The sequence below is a fragment of the Phyllopteryx taeniolatus genome, chromosome 19 (assembly GCF_024500385.1).
Source record: "Phyllopteryx taeniolatus isolate TA_2022b chromosome 19, UOR_Ptae_1.2, whole genome shotgun sequence".
NCBI classification, from domain to species: domain Eukaryota; kingdom Metazoa; phylum Chordata; class Actinopteri; order Syngnathiformes; family Syngnathidae; genus Phyllopteryx; species Phyllopteryx taeniolatus.
Genome location: NC_084520.1, coordinates 9172500 through 9188019, shown reverse-complemented (window position 1 = coordinate 9188019; position 15520 = coordinate 9172500).

Sequence of the window (15520 nt, the reverse complement as noted above, 5' to 3'; positions counted from 1 at the left end):
CAAATGAGACTACGGGAGCAGAACTGATCATGAATTCATTTGCGGGCGTTCCTGGTGTTCTCCCTCATTCCGGAAAACTGTCTCCATAACACCATCCATCGTCACCGCCGTGCCCCTCGCTGATCGTGGTTGAATTCCCAACTTGCCCTCGCCAGATTAAAGCCGTCTGGCATAATCCCATTAAGCGCTCGTAACTCGGAGGCCACCGGTGACTTTGTCCTATCGTCTTGAACAGAATGAAGCCATTTCGCAATTCTGTGCAGCATCACATGATTTCTGACGCCGTTTTGGTTCCACCTTGGAGGCTGCTAATAGACTTTGGCTTCTTTCTTATTACCTTTATAGGTACTGTTTACTGTTCTGTAACGGAAAACTGATAACAAAAAAATGCAATTTTGTCTGAGTTCTGGAGATTGAAAGCGCAAAGTAGTCCCAAAGGTGGACTTTTTAAATAAACAATTGCGTTAACATCCTAATCTAAATACCGCAATGCGCTTGAAAATGGAGGATGTGCACATGTAACTTCATGCCAAAATTATCACGGTTCAGTACCTAGGTTTATAGAGGACACTTTGGTTCCCATTGGGTACAGTAAGAAAATAAATTGTACAACATAAAGTTCTTTTTGTGTATAAAAAAAAGGAAACCACTGAAAGTAAATTCTTCACTAAATGAAGGTTTCTTAAATAAATTGTCCATCCATTCATTTTCCTATAGCGTTTGTCCTTTATAAGGGTTATATCTGAGCAAGAGCCTATCCCAGCTGGGCTGGGAGCACCCTGGACTGGTTGTATGCCAGTCACAGTGCACATGATGCACATATAGACAAACAATCATTAACGCTCACATTTACACCTATAGACAACATAGAGCATGTAGGAGGAAGCACAGGGAAAACATTTATACTCAACTTACTTAACAATTCTCCATTACATATATCTATTTTTTTTAATCACATACAGTATAACGACTCTAAATTGCCCGTAGGCGTGAATGTGCGTGCGAATTGTTGTTTGTTTCTATGTGCCCTGCGATTGGCTGGCAACCAGTTCAGGGTGTACCCCGCCTCCTGCCCGATGATAGCCGGGATAGGCTCCAGCACGCCCGCGACCCCAGTGAGGAGAAGCGGCTCAGAAAATGGATGGATGGATACAGTATAACTTAAATCTTTTGTTTTTGGTTTTTTTAGTACCACCCATCCATCTATTTACTGTACCGCTTATCCTCACTAGGGTCGTGTGCGGAAGCCCATTTCAGCTGACTGGGCTACAACCTGGACTGCTTGCCAGCCAATCCCACGACAACCATCCACTGTCACATTGACTCCTAAAGACCCTCTAGAGTGAATCGGGAGATTTGTTTCTAAATGCATTATACATTTCAGCGACAGAGACTCTGCGCTTTGGTTTCGCTACAGGTACATATGCAATTATAAATATAGTTAACTATTATTGCAAAACACAATATATATATACTGTAATTACTGAATTGCACTGCTTGCCGGTGCTGCCTCGGCTGCCAGCCTGCTGGGTCTCATTTAAAAACCCGGAAACATATGTTTGTTTATGTATGTGAAAGCTACTGTTAAATTTTGAAATTCCAGCCAGCAGCTGCTTTAAGCAGATGTATTTACGCTACACGTAGGAATATAGCATAAGATGGAAGACTTGATTTTTCAAGACTGCTCAGTGACTGTTTTTTTTTTTTTTTTTTTTGTCAATGTCTTTATGTGTCAAAAGTGTTCTCTGTCAATTGACTGTCTGTTGTCGTACTAGAGCGGCTCCAACTACCGGAGACAAATTCCTTGTGTGTTTTTTGGACATACTTGGCAAATAAAGATGATTCTGATTGTGATTCATGATTTTGTAGTGTCATTTTATCATACAATAATATAATTTTAGCGCTCAAATTTGACAGGGTTGTTAACAACACATCACTGTGCTGTGTCAAATTTAGAAGACGTTTGTTTTCAATTTAAAGGGAATTTAAAAGACAATTTAGTCTTTAATCCACCTTTTAATTAACCTAAGAAGCATATTTTTGGTATGTGGGAGTAAGTCGACTAAACCCACGCACCGGGAAAACATCCACCTCCACACATCCACCGCCCTCATCAGTTGAAGATGAATTCTAATATTTTTTGACCGCCTGTAATTATGTTTCACTTGCATTCATGACTCTCCTTGTTGTCACCTTGCCTTAAAAAATATGGAGAAAAATAACGAAACGTTTTTGAATTTTTCATTTTATGACGCGTCTCTGAAAAGGCGTAAACATAATGTAACGCTCATTTGAGTTTGTTTTCTGAGAAATCTGACATGCTTGGTTACCAAAGAAACTATATTTGAAAATCAATGAAATCGTCAGGCATGTTTGCGGTAGGAGGAAAATCCATCATTTGTGGCGCTGCTTTTAGGAATGACTTCTAAGTGGTTCTGATACAGCACCAGTGTCAGTGGAATTGGTTAAAAATGACACCCAACTCATGCAATGTTGATCATCAGATAATAATTGTTTTCATGATGTCAGAGGTTTTACAGCCTGAGATTAGGTGAAATTAGGTGGCAAATTTTATATGCAGGAAAAAACCTACAGTCTTTCTGCAGGTCAGTGTTTAACAGGGGTTGTTTTGATAACGTCTCTTCTAAAAAACGGCAAAGAACAAAATGTTCCCATTGATACTCGGTTGTTGTCGCTTTCAAAGCGTGTAGGAGGGGTAAAACTATATATATATATATATATATAAAGATTTTTCATTTGGTCTACCAATCACGGATTTTCACCTGGATTGCTGGTGGGTCTGGAACATATCCCCCCACGATAAATGAAGGTTCACGCTGTTCTCTGGATTGTTGGAGCAACACAATGTACAGTACATGCTCGCAGCTCCATTGTTCGCTATAGTCTGCAGCCTGTTAAGCCCTTTGGCCAAATGTACACACAGTTCCACGCTTTCCGCTCCCCTATCACAGAGTCGCTGTTAGCTCAAAGTAGTGTCGTGCGAGGTGAATCTAGTCTGTCTCAGTCGGACAGAGAAGAGACGTAACCTGTGCGCCATCCTTGGTTGGCGCTTATTGAATCACAGCGTAATCAAGTACGTTTTCTTGGGGTGAGCCAGGAAACATTCCAACTCGTCTTGTCTCGGGGGGACCGGGATGAAAGCATGAGGCCACCACTTCAATAAACTCCCTCCCATTGTGTAATACAATAAGCATTTATCAGCTTGTTTTCTCGTATAATGGCCGACTGTCAACTCGCATCATCTCCTCCATACATCAGTCTCTCTGCCAGTGTTCTTGTGTCACCCCCCCCTCCCCTCCACACAACCCCCTGCAGCAAGAGGAAGACTTTAATGTGCACACCAGGGGCAGGAATTAAATTTCTCTATTAGCGCACACAATAAAGGCAAACATTATCAAGAGTAATTCCTGACAGGGATGCAAAAAGGCAAGTTATCCTTCCTGGTTATTATTAAACGTCTGTAGCTGTAAACTGGGTGCACGAAAAGAGATGCACAGTTCCTTTCTTCATCAATAATTTATTGCATAACTTGAATAGTTTAGCTTGTCGACTGCCGAAACGGGGGTTAGAAACGAAGAGCTGAAAGCCCCTGAGATCACACGTAAAACTTAGGAGAATTCATTTTGGAGAACATCAAATGATGCTTTGGATTTTTTTCAAATGTATTTTTAATTGGATATATGTCACTTAGGGTTTATTGTTTAGGACAATTTCTTTGTTTGTGGCTTGCATCGTTTAAAGCGTGTCCTCGCTTACGTGCAGTGCTGCACTAACAACATGACTGTAAACAGAGAGGCGCTCATTTACAAAAGTGTCGCCACATTAGTGACTATTTTTCAAAGATTTTACGAGCGACTTTAGTTCCCACTAAGAATGGGACAACAAGAACACGATACATGTTTTTCCATGTGACAATAAAGCAGCCCGGTGGTAATCACAGAGTCAATCACACTGTCAATTTATGAAGGTTCGTGTTTTTATGTACGTGTACATGTTTTGACAAAAGTGAATTGTTTTCCCCCAGAACAGGAAGCACGTCATTTTCACATTTTCTACAAAGAACAACATCTATATTTCTTTTATATTTGTGGAAGTTAATGCTGGAATTGATAAGAATTTTGGGATTCCAATTTCATTATCATTTCATTACACTAATGTAACAGTGTAGGTTGATTGGTCATGTCTGAAGTTAGGTGATGTTCCTGTCTTGGACGCTACATTAGTGCAGCAACAGAGTTAACACAATACCTCACAACTCAAAATAACGATGCAAACAACAGAGGGTTATAACGTACAGTAGCGTCATGTTGGAAAAGTTCTGAACCAAAATAAACTCCTTGCGCGTGACGTCATAACTTCTTTGTGACGCAAGCAAAAAATCGTCAGGCAAGCAAGCAAATGATTCACAGGAATTGAATTACTGGGAAAACAAAAGAACCGGCTTTCGATTCCAATCCCAGATGTCACTGTCGTTTGCTTTTTTTCGATTTCGAAAACAAAAATAAATAAATATAGATATTTTACTTTAAGGCCATATTGTCTTGCCCTAGTGTCACTTGAAATGTACATGGAAATAGACAATAAAAAAACTTCGGAATTGGGCACTTAAAACTACAGTGTAAATCCAGCCAATGAGAAACTGAGTGCAGCAAAAGTGTGTTTTGTGTCTGCTGGAGGGGGAGTTCGTCAAATGTGACAAAATGTCTTCTAGTATCCAGTCAGACTAGACGAGCAGAGGCGGAAAAGGTCCTCGGGGGGGTCATCTGCTTGGCTAAAAACCCCATCCGACATCGTCGAGAGTCAGTCTGCCTCGTATCCAAACATAGGATCTTGTTTAATGGGAGCCGCATCCCTAACTTGCGCTGTCGTTCCAGCCGGGGCCAGCAGGAGCACTCATTTTCCAAAGCGTCATTAATCTTACTTTTCCACAGCCTGTCCTCCTCCTCTCTCAGGGTGGTCTCCCTCGGGTGCTCATTTAGCTCCCCTTTCTGTACAGAGCACGCACTCTCTCACTCAGTCCATTGCCCTCCATATGTACTTTGCTCTCGTTGTGTATCTTCCCTCCTGCCAGTAGAGAGAGCGAGAGAGAAGAAACAGGGGTGAGATTTTGCGAGGTGTTGAGAATTTTTTATGACTGAGCGCGATCGAACATGCATTTTTTTTATGGCAAATTATTTTGGGGCAGATCAGGAGGTATAAGTATGGAGTAGGGCCAACCTGAAAAGAAAAAGAAAACAGGACATTAATGTCTGAAAAATAGAAATTAATATTTCAAAAATAAGACAAAATTACCATTATTATTTACAAAACAATCTGTAATTTTATACATATTACAAGATGAAAGTGCAGTAGTCATTTAGAGATTATTATAATGCTGAACTTTGGGATCAGATGTACTGTATTTGTCTTTAGTTGTGGTGAAGCAGCATGTGGCTCATTGCCCAATCTTCTTGTACACTTTCTTGCGAGTAACTAAATAATTGAATGTTTGTGAAGGCCGAATTCTCTTGCAGTAGTTGTGTCCTACAGAAGACAGCAATCATCAGTACTGTTCTGCAAAGAGGTCCATGGCAGCATTAAAGGAGCAGCAGCAATTTCTTTCAAGTCTTACATGTATTCTTCTACAAAGAGGCACACAGAAGTTTTAAACGAATGACAGGGATTTCGTGGCAAGAACCAGCTGTGTCCTATGGGTGGCAACAATCTCCCCTGTAGTCTTCATATCTGTTTTATGGCGGCAAAGGCTTATCCTTTGGCTGTGACTGTGTCCTACAGGGGACAACGATGGCCCCATATTCTTCTGCAAAGGGGCCTATAGCAGCGTTAAACGAGCAGCTGCGCCTACTTGTGACAACAATTACCCCATATTTTTTGAAACAAGGCAAAGGAGCAGCAGAGATTTCTGGCAGATACTGGCACTGTCACAGGTCACAGCAATCTTCTCTATTAATCATAGCTCTGGTTTATGCATTAAGTTAGTGAGATGAAAGTCTTACAAAAAAAAATGAATCATGCGGTACATGAATTGTGCTGAAAGTGTTGGACTTTTTTTTTTTTAGCCTTAATTCCAAACGGTATGAACACAAGATCTGCGTCAGGGCGACTTTTCAATGTTGCCAGGAGTAGTCAACCATGACACTTTTTCACACTGTTGGACTTTGGTCCATTACGCCTCATTCCGGCACTCCCAGAACAAACTTTTATCACATTAATTGCCAGCAGAGACATTTTAGCTGGCAGACGGAAGTGAACTCTGAGGGGAAATAGCACACCTGCTTTTATTTTATTATAAAGCACTAATGGTGTGCTGCGTTTTCGACGGCTAGGCTGCTCTCCTGATGGTTTCAGCACTTGGGTGCATCGGGGAAAGGAGAGTGACCGCTGTTTTCCTGTCATACACGTTGATAAAACTATTTTCACAAATGGAGTCACCACACCTTCAAACGCTTCACGCTTTGTCTGTTGATGTATTGTACCAAAAACAAGAGAGACCAGGCGTGAATATGTGCTGGGACAATGGGGAAAATTAATGCATGAATAAAGAGCGTGAAGAATAATTTGTCCCAACGAGCAAGCCGCCAATGTTGAGGTAGTGGGGCTGATTTTGACTCGGATCATTAGTCCCATGCTAATTATCCCAATGACTTCTGTGCCCTAGAGTAATGCTAGCAATAATACATGAGAAGCTATCCGATGGTTTAAATTCCCCTCTTTTTTTCTACTTCCAAGGCCATTTTGAAAGCTAATTAATGCACACGAACTGTTTGGTTTGCACTGAGCTGAGAAATGTGCTTTAATGGTCTCCTCAGGGCAGCAGAATCGGCTTCGGCTTCACAATAACTGTAATTATTAAATAAAGTGAAGGTCAGCAGGAGGGAGAGTCCGACTGCTGCTCAATGTGTCCAAGCTGGAAACCGAGAAAAAAACACTGTCTTCACCACAGCCAGTTTATTGCTCTGAAGTTACCGTGATTTGTAATTGGTGGTTATTAATTTGTATTTCTTTGTTTGTTGTCTTTTTAAAGCATATTATTGATTTTATTCTTGCCAACACCTGAAGTTGACAATCATTAAAAAGCGATTGAACTTCAAAAGGCTGCAAAGAACTGCAGGCTATCGCACCCTTTCAAAATGAGCCTGACTAATGCTGCTAAAGCTTGTGATGACAGAACGTCAAAGGAGGAGACAATGACACACAATTGGCTTTTTACAGAGTTTGAGTTTTTGCTGGGATCAGTCCCAAAACTTCAGCAACATCACTCCTAAAAACCCAGTGATACATCTGGCAAACTCCTGGACCTCACATCCTTGTATCCAATGATGCTCAACCTCTGTAGTTCCTCTAAAACAAATAATGTTGTCATCTTACGATGAACCTTAATTTCTAACAAAGTACCTTCAAGATGCAACCACTTTCTGTCAGAATCCAATCAGCAGATGTTTGGCACTTTGATCCGCTAATTCGGATCAGCTCTGCTAAGCTACTACTTTATGAAAAAAAGCAGTTTACAAATAAAGGAGCAACTCATTCTGTACTTTTAAGAACTCATCATGAAACATGCAGTGTTGGGGTTGTGCCTCCAAAACCTGATGGAAACTGGTCAGAGCGGGCTGCAAACGGCAACATGAAAGGAACTTGAAGAGATTGAAGTGCTGGCTGGCTCCTAGATGCTACAACAATCAATCATTGTCTGAAGTTTGGCTGGTGCCTCCAAAACTGATACAAATATGAGATAAAAACTGGTTAGGGAGATTCTTACAGCAACATAAAAATGCTGCAGAGATTTCTACCAAGTACTGGTTAGGTCCTGTATGATACCATAATTTATCGTGTATAATACGCACACCCAAAGCTGACCTCAAAATTCTGCGAAACCCTTCAACCTATGTGTAATGCATTTTTACAATGGAAGATTTTGCTTCTACCCATATGACCAAAACATGAAGTACTATCTGTATTTTGTTATTTTTTTCCAATCATTATTTTTCAGTTAAGCACTTTATTTGAAAAGGTTGTGCTCATATATTTTATTACCGAGGCAGAATTTGTAAGATGGGTACAATTCTTGAAAGAAAACATGACGGGCCAGGCGAGACACATATAATTTTATTTTAATGGGATTCAAATTAAACTGTCAAGCATTTCAGAAAAGCATTATCATTACACACAACATAACCATAAAGAAATTAATGATGGTTGTTGTTCAGTCATCAGTTGTATTTAAAAAAAAAAAAGAAATTTCACAGATTCTGCCAGGCTATATTGGAATGAAAGTGTACAGCTTTTTCATAACCTCTATATGGTGGCATAAATTTATAAAAAGTGAAAGTTCTTTCCATTTTCCCCTATACCTATGTATAATGCGCACTATTGACTTTTGAAAATTTGTTGGGGGAAAAAAATTTGCATTATACACGAGAAATTAGGGTGCATCAAATGACCTTTGTCTGAAATTTGGCTGGTACCTCCAAAACCTATGAAAAGATGAGGGAAAACAATTGTCAGGATGTGCTGCAAACAGTACTGCAGCAACATTAAAGGAGCTGCAGGGATTTTTGGCAAGTACCGGTTGGGTCCTAGAGTGACAACAATCTCTCTTCATAATTCCAAAAGTTACGTATGAAACTCCATAGTTGGAGTGAAGCATGGAGTTGGCAGTATGGTGCTATTAGATTTTTGTTTTCATCTGGAACTGAGGGGTCTTAGTTAAGGTACAGGGTATTATTAACAGTTCCACAACTTTGAAGTATATCAAGTTTTAGCACAGAGTAGAATTCAAAGGGTTCACGCAGAGAACCAGAACATTGTGGCACTTCTTGTAACAAGATTTATTTCGTGAGGTTCTCTTCACACTGAGGGGAAGAATTTCCAGACTAAAAAGTCGATGAGCCTCGAGGCCTCTCAGCAGGTGATGTGCACAAACGAGTAGAATAATTGGTAAATAGTCCCACGTAGGTTCTTTTAAGCAGTGGCGTCAGAAATGCGTGACAGCTGAGATGCGACAAAGGTGGATTATATCAAACTGAGAAGAATTATTCACTGGCTTCTGATGTCGTGGTTTTTGTTTTTTTTTTGGTTTGGTTTTTTTTAAGGAGGCTGGCGCGACACATTCCACACGCTGCTCACATTGATTTTTGTCGTGTTCCTCGTCAGCATTCATTTTTTAGGCCCTCTTGTTTGCTCTGCGCCTCAGGGCCAGCGCTTTAATAAACTTCGTGATGGTGTTCCCGCTCTTGTCGCCTTCCTGATGATTGAGATGAATAAATGAAGAGGGGGTGTGCTACCGCCGCATGTTCCTGGTGCTCCCATATCGCTTCCCCCAGCTGTATTTATTCCACTTCTGACAGGAAGTGTAATCCTGAGTGACTAATAGACAGGTGCGGCTTCGGGAAAAGCCGACTGCGCATCACACTGGCAGCGAGGCGAGAATGAGGATGAAGAAATCATTCCTATCAGACTTTTTCCCTGTCCTGCTAGCACAATCTTTTCCTTAAATGTGTAATACTGCAACACAACAATAGCTACTCCACTACTGCAGTACAAGAGCCGCAGCAAAGAGATCAGCATGCTCACTTTTGATTGACGCTGTCTGTGAATTCATCTTTTCCTGTCAGCTCGGATTTACCTCAATAGTTCATGTTTTATTCTGGCAAATGTTCCTGTTAGCTTTTAAATTTGGCTTACGTTTTCAAACAAGGGCAAAGGTTTTGAATTATGGTTTCAAGACACGGTTAGGGTTTCATATTAGGGTTTGAAGCCAGGGTTACTGTTTTAAACAAGTATTACGGTTTCAAATTAAGGCTTCTAGCCAACCCTAGAGTTTTGTGTAAGGGTTAGGGTTTCGAAGTAGACTTTCAAGCCAGGGTTAGGGTTTCTTAGAAGAGTCCCAAGCCTTAAATAGGGTTCAAAACCAAGTTTCGGGATTTAAAGTAGTTTCAAACCAGGCTTAGGGTTTCCAAATTAGGATTTCAACCAGGGTTTCGCCTTAATGTAAAATTGAAGTAGAAAAAAAACGCATGAAGGCTGACCAAATTTGATTCCCGTCCTGTCCTTTGTCCCATCACAGCATTGGGTTCCAAATACTGTCTTCTACCGTCAGTAGAAGAACAGTAAAAGAGCTGTACAGTCCAGCTGTAGCAAAGAGATCCGCATGTTCACCTTTGATTGATGCTCTTGGTGAATTCATCTTTTCTTGTCAGCTACGATTTACAATTCTATCAGCCGGGCAACTTTGCAACCTCGAATATTAAAACATTCTTTTAGTTCCTTTTGGGTTTCAAATATGATTTCAAGTTACTGTTAGGGTTTTAAGCAAAGAGTTTCAAAATTGGGTTTCAAGGAAGGGGTAGGATTTCAAATGAGCGTTTTAAGGTTAGCGTTTCAAGATAGGGTTTCGAGCCAGCGTTGTGGTTTCAAATAATTTGAAACCATGGTTGCTATCAAAGTGCACTGCAAAAACGGAAAATTTTACTTAGTGAATTTATCTCAAACATCTTATTATACTTACTTTTAGACAGTTCTGACTTTTTTTCGGAATTTTCAGCAAGACAAAAACACTTAAGATACATCTTATTTGTTTATCAAATCAATTATTCATACTAGATCGATTGGCAAATACTTTCACGTGTGTTACTTATTTTATTACTTATTTTGAGGTCAACCTGGGTTAGGGTTTCAAATTAGGGTTGCACGTCAGAGTTCGTGTTTAAAAGTAGGGTTTCCAACAAGGATTAGGGTTTTGAATTAAGGTTTCAATGTCGGATTTTAAAGCTAGGTTTAGTGTTTCAAAGTAATGTGTTAAACCAGGGGTTAGAGTTCTAAATTGAGGTTTCAAGTTAGAGTTGGGGTTTAAAACAAGGGTGAGAGTTTCGACTGAATGTTTCAAGTCTGGGTTAGGGTTATCAAGCAGTGTTTCAAGCCAGGATTAGTGTTTGAAAGTAGAATTTCAAGGCAAGAATCATCAAAGAACACAAATCCTTTGTGGTGTTTGTATATTCACGCATGAAAGTCTTTGTCCACACAAAAACACACATTGTTTAAAAATCATTTTATTTTTTTATTTTTTTATTTTTATAAACCCACTGAGCGGTGGGTTTTTACTTATTTTTGTCCTTTTTTTTTTTTATACACTTTTTAACTTTTGCTTTGTACTTCTCTCCGCAAAAATCAATCATGAGCCCTCATTATCAGCCCAGTTGGTCACTAGCAGACATAGGCTGCACTACATCACGGCCGCTTGCATGTGCACTGCTCATTAGAAGTGACACCTCCATGTGGGAGCTGTTCTCCGCAGCAGACATTTCTGACTTGTTATGGCAGCCGACAGCAAGTGTATTTTTAGCCGGGGTGCCGACCTGACGCATGTTAATACGACAAGTGAAACTATTTTTTATAAAAAAAGCCCCGACTGCCACGCCACTACATCACAGGCGTTGTGGGTGCAGAAATGCTGCATTTCATTCATTGCATGTACCTAGGATATTTATTATGTCATGATGCCTCTTTCAACAGTCATACAAGAAGCCACATACTTCTCATAACTTCGATTCCGAAATCACCTAGTCACATTTTTTCCTCTTTCCTTCGTGAAAAGCTGACCGATTCACGTTTGTGTTCTTTCCATAACGCTCTAAGATCCCACAAGATGCCACCAAAGCCCTGTCTAAATACAAATCGGTGTCAGGGAAGTACAGTATGTTGAAGCGAGACTGAGAGACAAGCACTGTATGTTGGGACAGGCTACGTTTAGCCTGGGTTCAGGTTTCAAAGTTGGGTTTCAAGCCAAGATCAGGTTTTCAAACATGGGTTAGGGTTTGAAGCAAATTTTAGAGTCAAGCCAATGTTGTATGTTGGGCACGGGCTACACTTAGCCTGTGTTGCTCCCGTAGGTGACGTTCAAGCCAGGGTAAGTGTTTTATACAAGGGTTAGGGTTGCAAGCCAAGGTTAGTTTTTGAAATTAGGGTTTCAAACCAATGTTAGAGTTTCAAGTCAGGGTTAGGTGATAAAAGAAGGGTTTTTAATCAAGGTTTGTGTTTGAAATCAAGGATTCAATCCAACATTAGGGTTTGAAGCCAGGGCGGGGGTTTTAACGTTAGGCTATCAACACGGGGTTAGGCTCTCAATTCAGGGTTTCAAACAAAGGTTTTGGTTTCAAATTAGGGTTTAAAATCAAAGTTAAGGTTTTCAAGGTACAGGTTTTTAAATCAGGATTGGGGTTTCAAGTTAGGCTTTTAAACCAGATCTTTGGTTTCAAGTTAGGATTTTTTGGCGGTTTTAGGGTTTCAAGTTAGTTTCAAATTAGCATTTCAAACAAGTATTAAGGTTTAAAATTGAGGTTTCAAACTAGGGTTGGAGTTAGGAAATCAGAGTAGTGTTTCAAGCTAGGGCTACAGTTTTAAATTGGGGTTTCAAGCCAGAATTAAGGTATCATTTTAGGGGTTAGGGTTTCAAATTAGCGTTTGAACAAGGGTTAGCATTTCAAATGGGGTTTCCAATTATGCTTTCAAGACAGCATTTGGGTTTTCAGACTAACATTTTTCAAGTATGATATTCCCATGATATCTCACAATGATCATACCCCCACATTGCATCCATATTTTGGTAACTGTGTGTTAGAGGTTCTGTCAACTTCTCTTTTGCCATCACCTCTTCTTCTCGTGGTTGTTGTTAGATAAATGTCAGGCTCATTAATAACTTCACAAACTTGTAAATTTGCCATCCAACTTTCCATAGGCTACTGTTTAATTAAACCGCCGAACAGATGGCGCCTTTTGGAAAGCATCTCCAATGGCAGCATATGCATGAGGAGTCATTAAATTTGTCTCTCGTGAACCCCGAGAGTCACACATCCTTCTCCCCTCTTCTTTCTTTTCCTGCTCATGCTTTCGACCAGACTGACAATTGTCACCATGCCCGGTAAACACAGCGACGTGAATGCACGTGGACTCATTCCAGAAAGTGAAGGGGAAGAGGAGGATCAATTTGTGGGAGTTAGCGTGCATTTTGGCTGATGGGAGAGCAGTTGGTTTCGTATCAGCAGCGTCGGGATTCAGCAGAGTGTTCGCATCAGTGGCGGACTGGAGAGGAAAGCAGATTCCCAATGATGTATCCGCCAAACGCGCACCAAAAAAAAAAAAAAAACAAAAAAAAAAAAAAACACTCAAAAAACACAATTTTGTTTTCATCCATTTTGCTTTATCGGGAATTTTTTGTTTTGGGGGAATAAATATAAAAATTAACAACAGGGGACAAAAGGAAATCACACTAAAGTCTAAATTTAAACCATTCATCCTAAAACCTAACCCTTCACTTAAAGAGGCACTAAACAGGCCCCAAAAATGGCATGTAAATTCGACACACCACAGAGAAGAGTAATGTTCACAAGCCTGCCAAATTTTAATAAATAAATAATGATTTTTTTTTTTTTTTAAATCGAAAAACGTATATAAAATCAGGTTTCAAAACCTGAATAAATAAGGGCCACCGCTCAGCTGCTTTGGCTGTGTCGAATGGATGCGCCAAAAGGAATCAAACATACTGAGGGGGTGATATCTGATACGATGTAAAATCACGTTAGGAGGCTCAACTTCAAAATTGAATGCTTATTGTGGACTATAATCATAAAAATCAGCACACAAGTCAATTTAACCTCGTTGTTGGTGACGCAATGTCACAGCCGAACACGGCACCTGACGACAGTGGGACGGTAGGATGAAGCCCAGGTAGTTAGAACGTCGGTACTGCCCCATTCACTAGCATCAAGTTACCCACGAAGCCATGTTGTCACTGGTGAAAGTTTACAAAACTATCCGTCGTAAAATGCGCACTGCAGATTTGGCTTGTGCTGTTGATGTTCAGCTCGCCATCTGCTTGTGTCTTTAAAAAGTCAATCCATCGCTTTTTTATTTCCTCATTTTTTTGGGAGCCTAAAAAACATCAACGAGCTGTAAATTGAGGCATCCAGCGAAGACGCATTTTCGGGATGTGTGTGCGTATCAATATATATATATATATATATATATATACTTAAGTAAAGTAAATATACTTAAGTAAAATCATGGCGTTAAATCATATTTTCATTAGAATATTTTAATAGCTTTTTTTTTAATCTTTCGCGTTTCTCTCCTGTGAATTAAAAATGTTTAACTAAACTATCAACATTGACTCCGCTTTAAAGGCATATTTCTTAAAGTATATCCGCAGCGCTAACAGAAATAAAAATAATGCAGACCTATGTTAAAACGCAGAGGACAATAAATCTGTGGACATTTTATCCTGGGCTTTAAAAACTAAACACACTCGCGCAGACAAACATTATTTTGTATTGGACTCGAGGACAGTTTCCCATTGAAACTGCTTCAGAGAATATCATTTATTCTGTCTTAAATTAGAGCAGAAGTAGTTTTTAACCAACACAATTCACAGGGTGCAGCTTCCCAGAGTACACATTATTACCTCAAAATAAGCAAGGATGCATGCACAAAAAGCTTGTTTATAAAACAGTGTATAGAAATGCAACAAGGTCGAAAGTGAGATCAAAATGTTTGCAAAACATACTAACCTTTACCACCTCGGCACACTTGCCAATAGCTGATGAATACACGGTGTCAAAACTGACCTGCTGTTCCTGTTCCTGTTTATTTACAGGCAACGTGTTCTTCCCAATGCGTAATTGCTCCGCCGTAGAGAAAAAACAAAATTCTGTCGACACTGTTCGGGGGAGTGTCGGCAACGTCCAAAGGTGATTGATTCCCAACGTGCGTGTCATTACCAATAAAGAGACGTAGGTGAGCCGGCACTTGGATGCGCGTTTCAATGTCCGTTTCACCAACGTGCAATGACTGATGCTAACAACGGACTCCATCTACGCATCCATCCATTTTCAACACCGCTTATCCCGGTTAGGGTCGCGGGGGCGCTGGAGCCTATCCCAGCTGACTTCGGGCGAAAGGCGGACTACACCCTGAACTGGTCGCCAGTCAGTCGCAGGGCACATATAGACACTGACAACCATTCGCACTCACATTCACACCTTCACTGAGTGAGAACTGAACCCACGCTGCCCGGACCAATCTCAGGCTAGTGTACCACTACACCATAAGTGACTTATAATGGACTCCATTAAAATGAAATTGAGACCTTTTCAGCAGCTTTTTAATGTTCTTGTATCCAAGAAAAAAAAAGACAAACTATCTATTATTGTAGCAGAAACATTTTAATATTCCAAATTTTATTAATTGCTGTCACTGGACTGACACTATATAATGTATTCCGACAAACACGGCAACCGCTGTCAAACATACTAAACATGAGCCTCCTTGTGATCACAAACATATTTGTTTACAGTTATCCAGAACATAGCATACAAGAATAACCTTGGATAATGAGCCACATGTTGCTTCACCATGCGTCAGGCCTTGTGTCTTATCAATATATAATGTGTTCTGACTAACATAGTAGCTGCTGTCACAATTGCTCTAAACATGAGCCGCCTCGTGA